Here is a 12,401-nt window from a genome sequence, read left to right as displayed (position 1 = left end):
ACCAGCTGCTGCCATGGAAGAAAAGGTCATTAAGGTGCTGCTGAGAGCAAATAGTGAGCGAAAGCGAGCATTCTGGTCTCTAGTGTTAGTTAGTTAGCAGGGTCCAAAGGGTCTGCAGAGCCCAAAAGGTAAAATTGGAAGTGAGAGACTGTAACTTGTTAACTTCCACCCATCCAACCCTTAAAAAGAAAGAAGCATTTTTTAATGAGCTAACATGGAAGGAGTTAAAAAAAAAAAAAAAAGCAAACTATAGACGTGTGTATAGTATACCATCAGTTGGGATAAAAGAAAGACAAAGAAAGAAAAAATGATGTTATATAATAGCATCATTCACAGGCACTTGTTCCCTCACTCATGAGTCTAACTCTATTAGCAGCAGCTATGAAGATGAAGAACATTTCATTCAACTTACTTATAAATACATGGAAACTTTAAGGTATTGGTAGTTACTATGGCTATTCTCTTTACATAAAATCACTCCATTAACCCTTTCTAGATTCACTTTGATTTGCATATATTGCAATAAGTCTGTTGCTTCTTTTAGAGACAAAGACATATCAAAATCCTTTAAAAACAACTTTTATTTGCACTTAAAATATAAATATGGTACTTATTCTATTAAAAACAGGAAGTCAATCACTTCACAAATCTTACAATCTCCCATCATTTTCCTGGCAGCAATTAAAACATTGGAGAATTTGTACTTGTATTCGAATTTATGTTTGTGTTGAATCTGTATGTGCCTCCAACCATATTTTTATTTTACAAACAAAAATGTATTACATATAAGCAGAACACTGTTATACAAAAGGGTTGAGGAAAGAAAATACAAAGATGAGTAAGACACAGCGCCTGCCTTCCAATCTGATTACAGTCAAATAAGGGAACAGACGCATACACAAAGAGCTCAGGAAAGGATAGAAAGAATGATTCAAGGAAGGGGCTAAAAGTGAGCACTCAGGTATTCTGAAGATACTCTTAAATCCAGTGCCAGAAAGTTTGAGCCAAGACTGGAGACTAAAGAACAGACAGGTAAGACAGCTGCTTTTAAGTTACATCCTGGGAAACACCTGATCTAGAGGACCTTTCACTTTCCCTTTTGTTCTGCCCTAGGTAGCTGAATCCAGGGCAGAACTAACATTTGCTCAAGATTGGGTCCCAAAAAGGTAAGTTACTTGCTCTCTGTTGTCTTTTTTCTCTTGTTGCTTCAGAAATCAGAGTAATGCTGTTTTAGTAACCACCATTCCATCAGCGCAGTGATTCATCCACATTGTGTTTGCATATATGTAATTTTTTTTCTCAGATACCTTGCAAGGTAACTGAAATTCCAGTTTCGAGGCTTAGTAATGCTCTTGAGCTCTGTCACTTCCTCTTGGGTCATATTTACATGGGCTTTCCTTGGTAAATCTTGATCTCAGTCTCTGCCAAAAAGCAATCAGTCTGACAGCCGCTTTCTTTGGCATTTTTCCATCAGTTTTAACTGCTTTTTCCTCACATGAATGAATTTCTGATTGCACAACTGAAAAGAAAAATGACAAAATTAAATCAATGGATTCTGTCTCCGAAGCAAAATTGCTTATACTTCACATTAGTGTCACTAAGAATCAAATAAACAGGGTGTGTGATTAAGACTCACCAATGAGCCAGGAGCAATTTATCCTCCAGACTTTTCGCCATGGGATGCCTTTGTTGACAAAGAAGTGTCTGGCTTTTGAATCAATGGGGCACCTTTGGGAAGGACTCCAGGTTCTCTTGACAACATGTACTTTTTTTTTTTTTTTGGTGAGCTCGAGGGACACCTAACCTTATGAGGCCATGACTGAATAAAGAAAGTGATTCTTAGTAAGGCATAAGCCACTGCAAGCCTCACATACCATAATAATATGTTGTGCCTCTGCTGAACAAGACACAGGGAACAAAATACGAAGGCACAAAATTCTTTTCACTTTAATGCCTTCACTGTTGATGATTCTGTGATCTAAAAATTGCCTTCCCTTTTCTTCAGTGATTATTGTCTTAAATCACCACCTGTATCAAAGTATCCCCAGGGACACAGGTTTTTCTAGAATTTCTAACTCTGTAGATTGGGAAGCATTAATTCTCTGACCACTTAAAATCAGACGTCATGTCTTAAGGTCAGGTCAGAGGACACTGTCTTCCTAAGAACCTTCTAAATCCATACCCTACACCAAAATAAATTTTGAAATATTCTCTTATCACATAGTGTATAGGCACCTTAAGAACTTAAGGTCAAGACCAAATGCCTGTTATTATTCCTTCTGAAATCACTGTTCTATTAGTAATGTTATATCAGATATCAAAAAGGGAGTAAGAATTTTTCAAAACATAAATCAGTTTTCCTCTCCTTAGTGACTTATCATTGTTGGTTCCCTTTAAAACTTATTCATTTGGGTTTTGCTGGACAATGAGTTCATAAAATCTTAGTACTATGTTGTTCATCCTTCAGTCTCTCAACTTCCGGTAACTGAATTAATAATGTTCGACCCTACAGAGAATGATATACTCAATTGTAAAATACTGCACATATGAGTTTAAAGAAATTGTTTCAATATCACTGAGCACAACTTACAGAATAAGGTTTAGGAATCATGCTCATTTAAGTTCATCATAGCTGTGGCAGATACTGAGGCTGACACTGCAAATCCACTCCAACCTTCTCACGTACTACGGAAATTAGAAAGTTAAAAGTCCCTTTGACACTAGGCCCCTTCGCAGCTGAATGTCAGGTATAACTTACACTTTGCTGATGAGAAGCACTTGCATAAACTGAATTAGATGGGAGAAAGGCAAAGCACAGGAACCTGTTGTGATGGTGTAAGTCATGGCCGGAGCGGCAGGAGCGTGGTTCTGATCGGGCAGCTCCAGCAGCAGCTGCCTGATCACCGCAGCAGTGACAGAGTTCCGGAGCCAGGGTTTACAGCAGTGGTTTATTAACTTAGCCAGGAATTTCCTGGTTCGACAACTCCTGGGATTAGTGAGTCTATTCTGTGATGTGGCCCTAGAATTTACTTCTTCTGCCTTCCCAAGGATTCTGTAAGCCACTTTGTGCCAGTCATCTATTACCACAATAATGCTGTATAACAAACACCCCCCCCCCAATGCGGTGGCTTGAAACAATAACCATTTATATTGCTTATGAATCTGTGGGTCAGCTAGCCAGTGCTAGGAGTCTAAGTTGAGCTTGGCTGACCTCACTGAGCTTGCTCAAGTATTTGTGGTCAACTGATGGGGACTTTAGAAGCTGGCTGGTCTCAGATGACCTCCGCTAGGACAACTCTCACTGCTCCTTCACCTTCCAACAGGCCAGCCTGGATTATTCTCATGGGAGAGGAAGGTACCAAGCAGGAGAGCAAAGTGTGCAAGGTCTTTTGAGGATTAGGTTTAGAAACAGCACACCATCACTTCTGCTGCATTCCATTGGCCAAAACAAGCCAAAAGGCCAGCCTGGATTCAGGAGGTAGGGAAATAGACTCAATCCCTTGATGGGAGGAGTTACAAAGACAAATTGTAAAGGAGGAAAGAAAATGTGGGGCTGTTAGTACAATAAATCTGCCTCAACACTGAATACTCTGGAAATACCCTCTCTGCTTTAAATGGCTGAATAAATTATGTTCTCTGCAGTTTAACTCTGGTGGGTTATACATATGCATGTATCTCCATTCCCTCTAAAAATGCTATAAAATGACAGTAAATGAATAAAACTGATATAAATTGGTGAGGTCAGAGAGAATGGCAGAGGAGACAACTGCAAAATAGAGATGTCAACAAATATTGGTGGTAGGGAGAACAGAGTCTGTTGCAGGTTGGGCTCTGTGGGAAACAGACCCCAAGCTGAAGTTGAATGTGCTGAATGTTTATTAGTGAGGCCTCTTAGGACCAACACTTGTGAAAGGGAGTGCACAGCAGCAGGATGGGGTAGAAGAAGTCAGGCTTCAAGGCAGGCCTGACAACAACTTCAGCTAACCCCATGTGGAGTCCACAACTGAAAGGGCCTGTCAGCCTTATCCTGTGCTGGGCCTTAGGAAGGGCACAGCCTTGGGGAAGGTGGTTCCCTGCAGCAGAGGTAACAGCACAGGGCACAGACAGTAACAGCCGCAACGATCCTTCCCTGAAGTGGGACACGGACAAATGCATCACGTAAGCATGTTCCTACTAACTAAACAAAACAAACAAACAAAAACATGCTTTTGAAGCCATAGGCGAAAATATCTCTGTTCCCATGGGGAGCCAGTCTCAATATAGCTATTAGAGCGTGAGTCCCCAAACCTTCAAGAGTGAAGGAGGGTACCTGTCAGCCCTGGTGCCCTGAGTTCTGGTTCAGAATGCCTAGAGACAAAACACCGGACCTGGATCTCATGGTGCCCTGTCCCTTCCCTAGACTGTCTGCTCTACCTTACCATGTCGTGGTTCGCTTTGCTCCTGCATCAGGCCACCCACAGCCTTGTGCTTCCAGAGATTCTGCCTGTGTTGGTGCCAGGCAGACAGGAAAGCCAGATGCAGGGGCCAGCAGGACATTCTGCTTATGAATTTCACAGGCAAAGTGTGGGAATTGGAGCTAGAGAGGAGCACAGGAACCCCTATCTTAGAGAGGAGCAAAAGAAAAAGACACTGGACCTGAGGAACTGGCCTAGGACTTGCCTTTTTATCTATAGGTAAATCAAACTCACATTAAAAAAAAATTGTCAGTACTAGTGAACCAAGAAGAGAAAAAAAAATATTGACTCCCTAAAATTAATTCCCATTACAATCATTTATAAACTGGCTGCTACCATTTATACGTGAATACCATAGAGCACAATAACAAGCGTCCATGTCATAAAGGGTTTGTTCAGTAAATTGATTGGAAAGCTAAACTTTCCACCATATGGACAGCCGTTAGGGTTTCTTACTTCTTCCTTGGGATCCAAGGCTCACCCCATAACCCTGGAGGGCACACAAGCCAGAAGGCAACTCCATTCTCTCCTGATGAAAGAACACTCAGTGGAACAAATCATGTTTCAAATAAATGTTCTCTTTACAATATAAGCCACTTTCTTCTTTGAATTGTGATGTTCTCTTGATCATGGGCTTTTATTGTTAAGAAAGCAAGGGTCCATTTCCAGTACATGCTTCACCTCAGCCAAATGCAGTGAAATGTGTGCAAACACTTTGTGAATTGGCAAACATTATAGAAATGTGAGCAGTTCCTGGTATTAGGTGTTAAGAATGGTCTCCTTTTGTACCATTTTGTACCACTCCTCATCTTTGCACTTCCTAAACAGTGGAACTCATGCAGTTTAACATTACTAATTAGTCTCCAATTTATTGTGAACAATACCTTTTCTGATTATTATTATTTTCATCTAATATTTATTGAGTACTCATTACATGTCTTAGGACTGTATATCCTGGATCAGAATGGTTTCATTAGGGAAACAGGGCCACTGTAAATAGTATAGGAATAAAGGGCTTCATATAGAAATGATGGCTTACATAGATATGAGAGGAGTTGGTGGAGTAAAGGTCTAGAAGGTGGCGGCCAGAGGAGTGGAGAGTCACTGATGTGTTCAGTCTGAAGTCCTAGAGTGTGGATGGAGAGACTCAGCTCATGGGGCATGTCCCAGAATCCTGCAGTAGCTACAGAATGCTGTGAGCCTCTGTGTCCGGTGAAGCCCTAATGAGCCTAAGCAACTATTATCCCAGAAACAATGGTCGCCCTTCACTTTTGCCTTCCAAGTCTTGCGCAAGTCACAAATTAAAAGTCACTCACAAACTCCAACCCAGAACCATGTAGGAAAGGAGATTCTGGGAAGTTCCAGATATTCTGGTAGTTTCCAGCCTTAGATAGGAATAATATTGGTGGTGCCAAGTTACCATCAGGCAATGCAGCACACAGACAATAGAAACAAGTGTTAACTATTAACATTTTTTGGCAGTTAAAATGCTAAGATGTTTAATGACTTGCCTGAGGTCACATGCTAATAGATGGCAGAGCTAAAACTCAAAACCCAGGTCTGTCTGAGACCTATGATCATAACAACTCTTATTTAATGGCCCTTCAAAATCTATAAATACTGATTATCCGTCATAATATTTAATATTATTTCCTGTCTCTGTGAGAGCCAGAGGCATATGTTTCGACTATTCTAGAACACTATGGTTAAGAGATACAGATCTCAGGACTAAAGTGATGTGTCAGGGATGCAAGTCGTCTTTGGGGCCGAGCTGAGACATTTCTGCTGCCCAAGGTATCATGGGTTCAGCAGCTTACAGAGCTACATTATCAGGAAGTCTCATTTCTTCCTCTGGCTGGAAAAAAATTAATGCCTACACCCCTTAATTCTCCCATCCTTTCTACATGCTGTGACCTACACAACGATACCTTGAACCCGCCTTTTGGGAGAGAGGAAAGAATATACTTTCCATTACTCAAGCCGAGTGAAAAGAGCTTCCAGGGAACATTTGGAGATCTTGACAAATGTTCCTTGGACTCTGTGAAACAGAAAGGCTATTATCTAATTCCGGCCTAGGGACACACAATGGTGAGAGATTACAGCTAGAATTGCTGGTTTAGTAGCAGAATGACAAGAGGTGGGTGCATTAGGAACAAACTACATTTCTGCCCACAGTAGGGCAAAAACATCTGAGTTTCCTTGTGGCCAAGTTGGACAGATGAGAGGGAGTCCACCTGGGGTCATGTTCGCTCCTACCTCAGAGTATTGCCTAGAGGGGAAATGTGACCCGCAGGTGGATTGTCAGAAGTCCAGGTGCTGAGGGTAGGATCATGGTGCCTATTGATGTACAGCCCCACCCACACCAGGGGAGCTGCTGTCAGAGGTCCTCAGTGGGCACACTTCCAAAACATCCCTCAAGAGGAAAAGCCAGCAATTGCGCACCTGCCACCTCAGAGGAAGTCATCAGATTACAGGCTACACAAGCCACAAAAAGTCTTTTTCATTAATCCCCTCTCCTTCTGAGCCTGGCCCTGGAACGATCAGAAGCAGCACCTACAAAACAGGGAAAAGTAGATGGACAAGGTAAAACAAGCAAGTAGAGAAGTCAAGTATGTGTCTGTCTCCAACTGGGCACAGTTGCAGGGCAGTGGGGGCAGAAGGAAAGGAAAAAGAAACTGGATCTGAGTTTTATACTACATGAGAACTTTAAAAACTACCAACTGGAGGCTGTTCTTGTGACTAAAAGTAACCAAGGAAATTTTTTTCCCTATCTACGAGTAACTGAAAAAGTTTGGGTACCAAGATTGCATCCAGGAACGGGATCTAGACGGGAAAGAATGAAGCTGATTTCTGCATGACCCTATTCAGTCCAGCTTGTAAGTAAAAATGATTATACCTATATAATAGGAACAATGGGACAACACGAAAGAACTCTTAGCAACTAAAAATATTATAGCAGCATCTTAAAAATGCCATATAGGCGTTAGAAAATAAAGTTGAAGCCACCTCTTGGAAGTTAGATCAAAAAGAAAAAATCCATAAAAAGAAATAAAATACAATAAAAGCAGTCGTTGAGGAGGTCCAAAATCTGACATTATAATAGGAGTTTGTAAAAGGGAAAATGGGGAAAAATGTAGAGTAAGAAATTTAAAAAAATTTTTTTTCAAGAAATCTTCCCAGAATTGAAAAGATGAATTTCTAAAATAAAAGTTCTCACCAATCATATGCATTAATTATTCAGCAAATATCTGAAAACACTGTTTTTGTGCTAGGCCGTATTCTAAAACTACAGCAAAGACTAAAGCCAAGGATGTGAGTCCCTGCCAAGGAGCTTGCATCCTACTGGGAGAGACAGGTAATAGACAAAGAAATAATGACATAAGTCAGATGGCGACAGGTGTCATTAAGGAAAATAAACCAGGATAAAGGAATATGGAATAATGAGATGGTAGGAAGGGATTGCTATTTTAGGCCAGGTGGTCAGGGAAGGCCTCTCTGATCATGTGACAGTTGAGCAGAGGGAGCGAGAGATGCAGACATGCTGGAAATAGAAGCACAGCAAAAGCAGGATTCTCTGTCCGCCATGTTTACTAATGTATCCCACCTGTCTAGAATAGTGCCTGGCTCATAGAAGGCACTCCAGAAACACTTGTTGAATGAATGAATTGAAGCATAGGGAAAAGCATATGCAAAGGCCATGATACAAAAACATCCTTGGCTTGTTCAAGAATGCCAGCGAAGCTGGAGCAATGGTAGCTTGGGGAGACATAGTAGGTGATGACCTTGTAGGCCACGGCAAGGACTCTGGCTTTTACTCTGAGACAGATGAAAATCCACTGCAAGTTTCTAGACATCAGAGTGTCATGATAAAATTGCTGTTGTTAAAGAACTACCCTTGCTTCAATGAGAAGGTAGACTGTAAGGAGGTGAGGTTGGGGGCAGGGGCACCACACTAGTCCAGGCAAACTTATGAGTGGCTTAGAGTAGGGTAGCATGAGTGGAGATAGTGAGAAATTAGCAGATTATTGATAAATCTCAAAGACAGATCACACAAGACTTGCTGCTGAATTAGATGTCATATGTGAGAGAAACAGAGAAGTTAAGGATGAAGCCAAGGTTTTTAGCCACAACAATTAGAAGGATGGAAGGCGACACTGTTAGATGCAAGGTGTGATGTAAGGACCAGATGCAAGGGTGAGAAATGAGAGGTTATTTTGGACTTAAGAGATGCCTACAAGACATACAAGTGGAGATGTCATGTGTATCTCTTTCCTAAACAAATAAATTCAGGGGGAAAATGCATATTCAAGTTTGTCCTCCTCAGTGCAATGCATCTATCTCAAGGGCCAGATAAGTGACCAGATTTTAAAGCCCATTTCCAACCCTGAGACCTGACAATCCAATAGTCCTCTCCTCACCGCTGAAGTAAAAGCTATTGATTCTCCCCTTTTATGACGCCTACAGGATCTTTCCTTCCCCACATGTGTTCCTTGCATTTTTTTTTAAAGATTTTATTTATTTGACAGAGAGACAGTGAGAGAGGGAACACAAGCAGGGGGAGTGGGAGAGGGAGAACCAGGCTCCCCGCTGAGCCGAGAGCCCGATATGGGGCTCGATCCCAGGACCCTGGGATCATGACCTGAGCCGAAGGCAGCTGCTTAACCCACTGAGCCACCCAGGTGCCCCTATTCCTTGCATTTTCCACACCACATTCTCCCTCTATCCTCTAGCTTCCTGAGGAATAGGTCTCTCTTACTTTGGGAAAAGGAGCAAAGAAATACAAACCCTTCATTTGACCATCCTGTTCTTTCTTCCTCATTTCCCTGACAAAACTTGGTCGCTTCCCCCTCAGGTCTCTGATGAAGTTTTCTCTTCTTAACCCTGATTTCCCTCTCCAGCCCTATCCCTAACCCAATTCTTTCAGGGCCAAGCCTACAGCCTATTCTCTGATCTATGCACCCTGCCTGGGGCTCTGCACCATTCCCCGTGGTTGACTTCTCATGGGGGCATCCCCCAGAATTCATTTTTGGTCATCTGCTCTCCTATCTGCATGCTTTCTCCCTCAGGAAGCTCATCATTCCTATAACTGCAATGAACACCCCTGCATGGATGACTCCCACCTGTTCATCTCAGTCTTTGCTTCTTATCAGAGTTTGACTTCCTAAGAGTATCTAAGCAAAGTGGTGATCTGGCATAAGTGCTGAAATCAGATGGTTCAGGTTTAAGTTTAACTATATACATTTGGGGTTATATTTAGCCCCTCATCCTTTATGAAGTGGGAATAATAATAGTACCTAACTCAGTTTCCATGAGGATTACATGAGTTTTATGTATAAAACATATAGCCCCTGGCACATAGTAAATAATAAATGTTAGCTATCATTATTGGAGGTCACACTATCACTGCAAACTCAATGTATACAACCCCAAATTCTTCCTTTGCTTCTCTCCCTAATTGGTTCTCAAGTTTTTCTGTGTGGTCTCTAGTTCTCAGACCCACAGATGTAACATTTGTGATAATCTTTGATTTACCATTACTTCAATTTTTTTAATCCAGTCAGTTGACAAAATAGGTCTTGCTAACTCTCCTACTAATTTTTTCTTGAAATGTGACTTCAATCTTTTTCTTTTTTCTTCATCCCTCTGCTACGCCCCAGCTTAGTCCCAATCTGCTCACACTAACGCAGCCGGGGCAGCAACCTCCTCATTAGTCTCTGTGGACTCAACCTCCAACCCCAAACCATGGAAATATTATCTCAGAAACTTTGAGTTCTGCTGTTTCCATTCCTAACAGGTGAAGAATCCTCTAAGTAGATAGAACTTTCTAGAACTTCCATAATACAGCTCCATTCTATGCAGTCTTATTTCCTTCCACTCACCTGCCTTGCCAGCTCTGTCTCTCCACTGCTCCAAGACCATCTCATGCTCTTTCTGGCCCCTCTACTTTCGTGCACATTGTTCTCATCTGGAATGCCCCCCTCACTTTTCTCCAGCTATCTCAGTCCTACCTGTTCTTCAGCCCAGCTCCATTTCAGCCTTCTCCCTGAGGTGCATGAAATGAAATCTCATTCATTCGATTACTCCAGCACCTAAAATCAGCATTTGATTCCATTTACATATTGTAGCATATTGTTCCCTGAAGTGCAAAATATGTCATTTTTGTATGTATTAGATGATAAGATTTTAAAAGGTTACAATGTTTCCTAAACTTCAGTGTTTCTGCTTCACCCCTTCCCTACCCCATGCCTAGGAAAGCTGTAAGTAAGTGGTAAAGACCCAGGAAGCCTTGATGATAATATAAAAATAAAAATAATGATAATGATGATGATGATAATAATAATAATATACACTATGCTGTATACCAAGTACTCATCTAAGGAGCTTTTTACATATATTAATTCGTTTAATCTTCACAATAATTCTATAAAGTAGAGATATTATCTCTATTTTATAGCTGAGGAAACTGAGGCACAGAGAGGTTAAGGAAGTTGACCATGATTGATTACTGACCCAGCATAATCTTCACACACGCAAATATGTGAAAGAATGCAAAATATAATCTAGGAAGACTATACTGTAAAAACTCCATTGAAGACCCAAAGAAAAGAAATCCTAAGACTCACCCTCACTTCAGTGATACAATGTAACTGTGGTGAAGGGGAAAGAATAAATAGGGATCACATTTTTTTTTTAAAGATAAATTTGTCATCTCTTTATTTCTCTGATTCTAAATGAATCACAGAAGAGACTGGAAAAAACATCCGGTCCCACCCCCATTTTCCCCCTTTCCCATGTATAAATAAAGCCACCCAACTACAACCATCAGTCCCTCATGAAATAAGCATCCATGTAAATTGGCTACTGCTCTGCCCTAGAAGGAGACACATACTACATGGTATGCTCTGAAAGTCACGTGCTTCTCTTCTTTACCAGTCACAAGGAACACTTTTGGATATGCACAAATAAGGAAGTGCTGTATGAACTAACTTGTGACTGAAAATCAGTCAAGTATTCCCCACAAATAGCAGCTCGTAGGCACCTACCTGAACTCTAGGTGTTCACTCTTTAGAAGAGAGCATGAGGAGTCTGGAGCCATCTCTCCATGGCTGGCCCAGCAGGCTGCAGTCTAATATGGAAAGCGAATCCCCAAAAGCTGAGCTGTCCCACCAACACTGAGTACCTCCCAGGGATGAAGGAAAGACTGTGGCTTGACTGCAGCACAAGACTAAATGTGGTGAGGTGAAGAGTTGAACAAATCAGTCATTTTCCTGTTGCGTAAGTAGGAATTTGTACCTCTTGGCTTTTTGTTAGAGAAGGAGGGAGAAGTGTGGCTTGTTACCTCAGAAAACTCTGCCCAATGAGAGGCTGGCCCTTCAGAGGATCTGCCCTGGTTGCCACACAGAGTTTTGCAAACCTGGCTTAAAAGTTCTTGAAATAGTTATCTTTGCTTACAGTAGTGGTTAGAAAAATGAAATGGGAATTAAGAAACCTTGTAATATAATACTCTGTACCACCTCGTTGGTATTCAAATATGTTTTTCTAAGCTCAGATGATTTCCATATGGGTGGAAGACTTCAGATTTAATTTTATTAAAGATAATTAACATCCCTCTGAAACAGTAGTTATCTATATACCTCCAGCAAAATATTTATGTGTAAGGATGTTTCACCTGCCGCACATATTCTTGACTGGCATTCAAGTGGATTATTAGCTGTCTTGCCCGTAGCATCTATTCTGTCTTAATGACTCCTATCCTTCTACACTGCTGAAAGTGACTTGAGGCAGTACGGATTCCAAAGGCAGGCTGCCTGCTAGATGAAGCGGAGAAGCTGCAGGAAGCATACACGGAAAGAAAAGTGAGTGCAGTTCCCCTGAGATAGGTGTAAGTTAACGTAACCATGGTTTTTAATCTCCTCATATACTCTCTTTGTAACTATACATGTCTTA

The 12,401-nt window shown here is 41.4% G+C and overlaps 1 long non-coding RNA gene across 1 annotated transcript; it reads right to left on the bottom strand.

Moving 5' to 3' along the window:
* Positions 1–582: 582 nt before the first annotated feature.
* Positions 583–11,738, bottom strand: LOC110570565. The gene is made up of 3 exons (XR_002479734.1): positions 11,498–11,738; positions 6,897–7,007; positions 583–1,519 (listed from the first exon to the last, which is right to left on the bottom strand). It is a non-coding gene; the product is annotated as an uncharacterized LOC110570565 (long non-coding RNA).
* Between the last annotated feature and the right edge of the window lie 663 nt (positions 11,739–12,401).

The sequence above is a fragment of the Neomonachus schauinslandi genome, chromosome 5 (genome assembly GCF_002201575.2).
Source record: "Neomonachus schauinslandi chromosome 5, ASM220157v2, whole genome shotgun sequence".
In the NCBI taxonomy this organism is placed as follows: domain Eukaryota; kingdom Metazoa; phylum Chordata; class Mammalia; order Carnivora; family Phocidae; genus Neomonachus; species Neomonachus schauinslandi.
This window is presented reverse-complemented; position numbering and strand designations above follow the sequence as displayed.